This window comes from Petromyzon marinus, chromosome 40 (assembly GCF_048934315.1).
Source record: "Petromyzon marinus isolate PM22_M1 ecotype Great Lakes invasive population chromosome 40, UKy_Petmar_22M1.pri1.0, whole genome shotgun sequence".
Lineage (NCBI taxonomy): Eukaryota > Metazoa > Chordata > Hyperoartia > Petromyzontiformes > Petromyzontidae > Petromyzon > Petromyzon marinus.
This window is the reverse complement of record NC_133706.1, coordinates 1,976,574-1,983,168: the sequence shown is the minus strand read 5'-3', so window position 1 is coordinate 1,983,168 and position 6,595 is coordinate 1,976,574. Positions and strand designations below refer to the sequence as shown.

The 6,595-nt window shown below is 53.0% G+C and overlaps 1 long non-coding RNA gene across 1 annotated transcript; it reads right to left on the bottom strand.

Annotated features, from left to right (window-relative positions):
- Positions 1-866: 866 nt before the first annotated feature.
- On the bottom strand, positions 867-5,469 carry LOC142930508 (uncharacterized). Its single transcript, XR_012946442.1, has 2 exons — positions 5,230-5,469; positions 867-1,856 (listed from the first exon to the last, which is right to left on the bottom strand). It is a non-coding gene; the product is annotated as an uncharacterized LOC142930508 (long non-coding RNA).
- Positions 5,470-6,595: the final 1,126 nt, after the last annotated feature.

The window sequence follows — 6,595 nt, the reverse complement described above, 5'->3', positions numbered from 1 at the left end:
GCCGTGATTGAAACGGCCCCGTAACCCTCCAGCATCGATACTATAAAAATAAATAAAAACCCGCGATTGATTTGGCTCCTCGCATTAAACACCGCGCGGGCCCGCCTGCAACTCACGTTGGAAATTGCGATTGTGACGGATCGTTAAATGGATGGTTTGGGGTTTTTTTTGCGGGGAGTGGGGGGGGTGTTGATTTTTATTTTGAGTGGGGGGACGGGGGGAGCAGTTGGTGGGCTTTGGGTGACGGATGCACGGCGCCCGTTAGCCGATGATGAATGCGAGCGCTGCTGTGTGGTGGTGGTGGTGACGGTGGTGGTGACGGTGATGGTGCACGAGCTTATTTCGCTGTCAAGATCGGCCTCTATAGAGGAGGCTCGTGAAGGACGCTGCTACTCGGCAAGTTGGAGGCAGTCGCCCTCCAGCAACAACGGAGGTCAGAGGAGCGACGCTCACAACAATGAGCAGAGCGCCGGGCAGCTAAAATGCAAATAGTTGGCTCATTAGGGGGTAAAGCAAGTGCATCAGGCAACCCATGGCACGTGGCTTCAAAGTGCATCTGGGCTGGCACAGGCGCCGTGGTGACGTCACCGTCACTTCGTGGCGAATCGCGAGTATTGGTATCATTGGTAGTGGTGCGTGGTGCTGGCCACCCACCCCCTCAATGCTATGCCGGCCGTCATAGGTGCTGCTCGCAAACAACACTTGCCCCAACCATCTGTTAAGGCTATTCGGGGGACCTTTATCTTTGGTGGTGGTGGTAGTGACAGCGGTGCCCAGCCTTGTGGTCGATGCCCGTGTTGATTATGCACGAAGGTTAAGTCGCCACGCGGAATCCCCCCAAAAAAATATCCGGGTGAAATCTCGGGTTGAATAAAGAACGTTTAATATATAATTTCACAATGCTGCTTTCAATATTCAATTTGTGTATTTGTTGGAAATAGTTGTTGGCTTTCAAAGTGTGTTTCTGTGGCTCGACAGCGACTATTAGGTCACTATCCGCATGCCAATTTATAAAACTGGTCATCGGAAATAAATTTGTTGATTTTCACGAGGCCGCCATGGTGCTAAGTGTGGTCTCCACCTCCGATTATTATCCACTCTGTCTCTCTTCTGGGCCAGTTATGTGCTCTGAATAAGTAGTATTGCCCAAAACGTCACCAATTATATAGTTTTCTCTTTAAGGCCACGGAGTTATTGGCGCCGCGGTGGCTAGGAGATGTTAACTACCTTGCCTAGTACACAAGAGATCGTGGGTTCGATCCCGACCTTGACGCCTGCTGCTGTATATTTCGAGTTTGCATGTTCTAGCTCTCTCCCCGTGGTCGCATGGATTTTTTCTCCGGGTCCTCCGGGCTTTTGCTTCGACATTTAGAATCAACACGCATTTAGGGTATTTTCCTGCCATAAATGTCCACATGATAAGCCACTTCGTTGGGCTATAATTTGTGATGGCCAGGTCGCGTCTGAAAAAGAACTACATAGCTTTGTGGCCCTTACCTGTTCATATAACATTTAACAAAAATTTGGAGTAAGCAATAATAAATAGTTGTCTTCGTAGGTGCAGTAAAGCCGGTGAATCCGAATCCACAGCGCGGATTCACCGCGGGTCACGTCACGTCCCCCGATACAAAAAAAAATTACGTGCGATGGATGAGATAAGACGGAGAAGACGACTGAAGATCAATAGCTGACGATGTAGATCGTTGCCTAGCAACTGGAGGTGTGCCACAAAGTCGCAGCAGGTGTTGAGTGTCCGATCCAGCTTCCAACCTCGCTCTCTCTACCTGCCACCGCGTTACAGCAGCAGACAGCCGTCAACCACCACGACCGGGCCTCTCAACTCCCTCGGTCGCACACTGCACAGTTTGGGCAGACACAGACACGGAGACAATCACAGAGACACGGAGAGACACACATGCATGATGAGACTCACACAGACAGAGAAACATGCAGGCAAGGGGACAATCACAGAGACAGACATAATTGCATTCAAGCACAGACACGGAGACACGGAGACACATACCAATACAAATACAAAGATCCCCCGTAAAGCCTGAACAGACCTGAAGCGCGCATGATGTTAGCGAGCACCTACTGTATGAAGGGCGGCACGGCACACGAAGGGGTGGGTGGCCAACACCACGCCCGGCCGCCTTTGTCTCCCGAGTGGATATATTTACACACCGCAACAGGTACCCATTTGAGTCCGAGTCGACCTAGGGGAGGCCCAGAAACGGTTCAGATAATCGTCACTGGTGTTGACCGTGAGCGGGAATCGAACTCGGCTAGCCGAGTTCGTAGCGCAGCGTAGCGCTAACCACTGCACGACCGCTCCCCACGCGACACTCACGGCTCACGCAGGTCACGCAGGTCACGCAGGTCACACGCGCGTGCCCACTTGGTTCGCCCGGCTCCTCTCTGGCACGGCCGACTCGCGCGCAGTGACGACGCCGTTATTCCGGCCGTCAGCTGTCATGTCCCGACTGTTGAATCTTTTAAAACCCCCGTCTGCCAAGATCAGACCAGCGGCCGAAATCACTCGCCATCGCCACAGAGCGCTTTAAACTCTTTCAGGTGCGAGGTTGACGAGTGGCGGCCGCGAGCTTCGGGGCTGCACGGCCGTCCCCCGAACGCCCGCGGCGGCCTTCGATAGCCGCGTCACCAGGTGACGCCTTTGAGAGGTCCCCGCGCGCGGCGTCAGATTTCGTGGACCGGGTCACCAATGTGGATATTGGTCCGTGACACAAATCATCCAGGGAGGGCGCATGAATAAAATCACGTTACATTTGTGGTATGGCGAAAAGTAGCACTCTTTATTTATATTTGCCGTTTGAACGCGAACAGCGTAAACAATGAGTGTGCGTGAGCGAGCAAGGAGCGGTGGTGGAGCGGTTAGCGCACTGTGCTACGAATCCGGACAGCCGGGTTCGATCCCCGCTCAAGGCCAACACCAGTGACGATTATCTGAAGCGGTCCTGGGCCTACTCTAGGTCGACTCAGCCTCAAATGAGTACGTGGTGTGGTGTTTAAACATTTCCACTGGGGAGACAAAGGAGGTCGTGTACCGTGCCGGCCTTCATAGGTGCTCTCTAACAGCACTTGGCCCCAAAGTCTGTTCAGGAACTTTGTCTTGAGTAAGGATTCCTATGGTGGGGACCAGTGTATCCATAGGATAACCACACATTGTTGTCGGGACATGACAGCTTCAAGGGATGATGAGTCAACCTGGTCATCCTGTGGCGGTACTTGACCCCTTCTTCGTGGGAATGTGGACTTTCTACTGAGGCCACAGCGGCTGCGTCATAGAGGTGCGCCGCTCTGGGATCGATTTGATTGGACAGAAATTTTTACTTGAGTCGAGTTTTGGCTCAGCAACCATAATAACAAGAAGATCCGTTTTTTTTAATTCGGTAACAACTCAATGAATATTATTATTCTTGGGTCTTTCGGTAAAGTCACGTAGATAGGTTCAAAGAAAATAATCCAAAAAAACAAAAAACTACGGCGTTGTGAACGGCGTTACGAACGAAACGTCGTAGTTTTCTGTTATTTTTTTATTATTTTCTTTGAACCTATCTACGTGACTTTTCCGAAAGACCCAAACATATGAATTCCTGCAGTCACGAAAGCTTTAAGTCAATATTTAAATGAAAGTGCAAGCGCCGCAATGCACTGTGGTGAATACGAGACGGTGGGTCCTTAATGAATAATGCCAGGAAGCAGCGGCCCTTACAGAGCCACCGCACGTGGCTCCGCAGCCGCAGGTTTGCCGACCCCTGGGCTCGGTCCCTTCACATCGGCAAGTCAGCGGTACACGCGCCAGGCGATCCAAGCTTTGAGCTGAGTGAAGACCAGGATGTGCGCGTGCGTGTTCCACCCTGGCTCGGAGTCAAGACAAATATTTATCATCACGAACGACCCTGGCGCTGACCAAAATAGTTTGCTTATTCGATGTTTTATTGTCGTCGTCTTTATTCCTGGCGAGGCTTAAACACAAACACGTGTCCCCGCTTCGCCGCGTCGCAATCATTCACCTGCAACCCGCCCTGCCGCCTTTGTTTTTTCTGGCTCAGCGTGACGGAGCAGCGGGTCCGGAAAGCCCAGAGCAGGGGGAGGGTGGGGGTAGCGGCGACCCCAACCCGTCGCTCGCTCGACTCCGTGGCGAAGGGGTTCGCACGGCAGGACAGGGCGTCGCTCTAACACGGCTCGTGTCCACGCGGTCGCCCAGAGGTGTCTGGAGGCCCGGGCGAGGCTGTACGCCACTTGGGTGGGTGGGTGGGCGCCTCATTCATCCGCGACAAAACACCATCCCATTCTGGCCACCCTCTTTTGTGTGAGGCCCCGGGGGTAAATTGCCTCTCTTGGCCCGCCCCCACCCCCAGCTATGCAGCCCTGCAAGGAGGTCAATAAGGAGGTAAACAAGACCTCGGCAGACAGCGCTGTCTCCTGTCTCCTTGAGCTGGCTCCGTGTGTCACCACGCCACGCGCGTTCACGCCGCCGGCGTCGCCATCGACGGTGCAGGGGGCTGAGCCTGAACTGGGGCCCGCGGGGCGCGAGGGGTCCAGGTGCTGAGCGACGGCTCAGCTGCACCCCCCCCCCACCACGCTCCACGGCGGCTAGGAGATGTTAACTACCTCGCCTGGTGTGCAGGAGGTCGTGGGTTCGATTCCGACCCCGGCGCCTGCTGCTGTATATTTGGAGTTTGCGTGTCTCTCTCTCTCCCCGTGGTCGCATCGATTTTTCTCCGAGTCCTCCGGTTTTCCCCTCCACATTTAGAATCATCATCACGCGTTTAGAGCATTTGGCTGCTATACATTTCCACGTGATAAGCCATCTTCCTTGAGCTATCATTTGTGGCCAGGTCGCTTCTAAAACAGAGTTACGAAGCTCAGTGGGTCTTGCCTGGTAAAAATGTTGAATTTAGTTTATAGATTCATGCTCACCACCAGTGCATGGACCTGACCTAGTGACCGTTGCTCGAAGGTAATTAAAATATGCGAAATCTTCGGTGATATTTTCCCTACATTATAAACGAAGTTGGATATTCCCGCTAGAAGTGTTTTCTGCAGGCAGGAATCAGCGACTTCCACTGAAGCAGGTACCCCCCTCTCTCTCTCACTGCCCACTGAGACAGCGGCAGGTCCCTGTGTTGTTGACGAGGTCCATAGCCACAGAGGGATGTGTGGACGTGAAGATAAGAACGCCTCATTAAAAATGTTGTCACTCACTTGCTCGTCAGTGCCACTCGACGCCTTTGTCGACTCGGGTGTCTCCAATTCCTGCTCCAGCCACGTGGACCCGAACTGCGTCGCTGCTGCGGCTGCGATGCGCGGCGTTGGTTCGTGGGTCCCGGGGGCGAGGGCACCCCCCCCCCATCGGGGCGAGCCAGCAGCAGTGCGTAAACATCGACCGTACGGCCGTCGTGAACGCGCCAAGCAAGCGAGACGTCTCCATCGCGGAATCCCCCCTCCCACTACCCCCCCCACCCGCGCCGGTAGCGAAGAGACGCAGCCACATTCGTTGCTCCTCTGCATGCGCTCCACCAATCCGCACTTTCATTTTAACGATGCAGATGCACACCCCGTCGCCTCCGTCCCTCCTCGCCGTCGCTAGTTCCTCTTACGCCTCCCTCGGCTTCCCCTCCCCGTATACAGACACGAATCCCCGTTCCCGCTCGCGATCCTCCTACCCACGTTGGCAATGAGCACCTCGGTGCTCTCCCCGCCTCTAAATACAGGACGGGCGCTCAGTTCGAGGACGTGGTTCGCGAAGTTTGCGCGCAATTTGTGCTCTCTACTTTGCTCGTGCTGAGCGACGTTCATTAAAAACCATGCCGATTCATCGCTCCGGAGATGCTTCACGTTTTTTTGCCAGATAAAAGGGTAAAAAAAAACAATCATCATATTTTGTTACTGGCAAATGAGGTTTCCAATGGTGTAAATGCTTACCCCGAGCTCTCATTCTCTGATTGTGCATTGTCTTTGAGTTGTGCGCCTTTTGGCGTCTTCTGGTCCAACACCATGTGAGACGAGGCTCTAAAGAGAGCTGTCTCGGGTGTGGACCAATCAATTTCAAGGACAGTGCATACATTTTCAGAGTTGTTTTTTGTTTGCGTTTCGACCGCAGGTATTGTGGTCAATGTAAACATGACTCCTTGTAAAAAAGGTGTCAGTTTTGTTGCCAGATAAAAGGGTAAAAAAACAATTATCATATTTTGTTACTGGCAAATGAGGTTTCCAATGGTGAAAAAATAAATTGTTGGGTTTAATAGGAGACCTGGAACTGCTTCTTCCACCCTTGTCAGTCCGCAGCAATAAAAATAAATAAAGTCTCTATCTCATGCAAACAAGCTCTGGACCACCCACGGCTCGCGAGATTCCTCTCGGAATACTCTTAAAGGGGGGGGGGGGGGGGTGGGTGGGTTTGGCTCGGTGGCTGGGCTTGGTAAAACAAGAAAGGATGGCGGAGGAACGGGGCGAAATAAAACATCTCAGCCTTGAATCTCAAAACGTTGAATCTCAGCGATCAGTTTGGCTTCTTTGTGCGCCCGCCAAATTAATTTGTCAGCGTCTCGCCAGCGCTCGCGGCGGATTT